Source organism: Aptenodytes patagonicus, unplaced genomic scaffold, assembly GCF_965638725.1.
Source record: "Aptenodytes patagonicus unplaced genomic scaffold, bAptPat1.pri.cur scaffold_453, whole genome shotgun sequence".
Lineage (NCBI taxonomy): Eukaryota > Metazoa > Chordata > Aves > Sphenisciformes > Spheniscidae > Aptenodytes > Aptenodytes patagonicus.
Window position 1 is genome coordinate 9,370 of NW_027472355.1, and position 631 is coordinate 10,000.

A 631-nucleotide genomic window follows, 5' to 3' on the forward strand; every position below is an offset into this window, starting at 1 on the left:
GGTTTTCCGTTCCGTTCCCCCTTCCTCTCCCCCCCTCCTCCTCAGTGTGCTCGTACGGTCAGGCGAGGCGAGGCCTCTCCGCCGCGTCGCGCCGCGTCGCGCCCCCTCCGCGCGGGCGGAGGGGGGCGGTGGGGCGGTCGGGCGGTGGGCCGTCCTCAGAGAGGGGCCGCTCTCGGGGAGCGGTCCCGGTCCCCCCGCGCGCGCGGGGCGGTGCCGAAAAGCAGACAACTCTTAGCGGTGGATCACTCGGCTCGTGCGTCGATGAAGAACGCAGCTAGCTGCGAGAATTAATGTGAATTGCAGGACACATTGATCATCGACACTTCGAACGCACTTGCGGCCCCGGGTTCCTCCCGGGGCTACGCCTGTCTGAGCGTCGCTTGACGATCAATCGCCGCCTGGGCCGCCGCCCCTGGGCGGGCGGCGGGCGCAGCGGCGCGGCTGGGGCGGCTCGCAGGCCCGCGCGCGGCGGCCCCCGGGCCCGGGGAGCGGTTCCCCGCGGCCCGGCGTCGTCGGCCGAGGCGAAGGGCCTTCGTCCCCCTAAATCGAGACTCGGGGAGCGCGCCGAAGCTCCCCGCTCCCGGGGCGCCCGCTGGGCGGAGCTCGTCCCGCCGTGGCCGCCGGGGTTGGC

The 631-nt window shown here is 74.3% G+C and overlaps 1 non-coding gene across 1 annotated transcript; it reads left to right on the top strand.

Annotated features, from left to right (window-relative positions):
• The first annotated feature begins 226 nt into the window (after positions 1-226).
• LOC143173913 (5.8S ribosomal RNA) lies at positions 227-379 on the top strand. Its single transcript, XR_012997838.1, has one exon. It is a non-coding gene; the product is annotated as a 5.8S ribosomal RNA (ribosomal RNA).
• Positions 380-631: the final 252 nt, after the last annotated feature.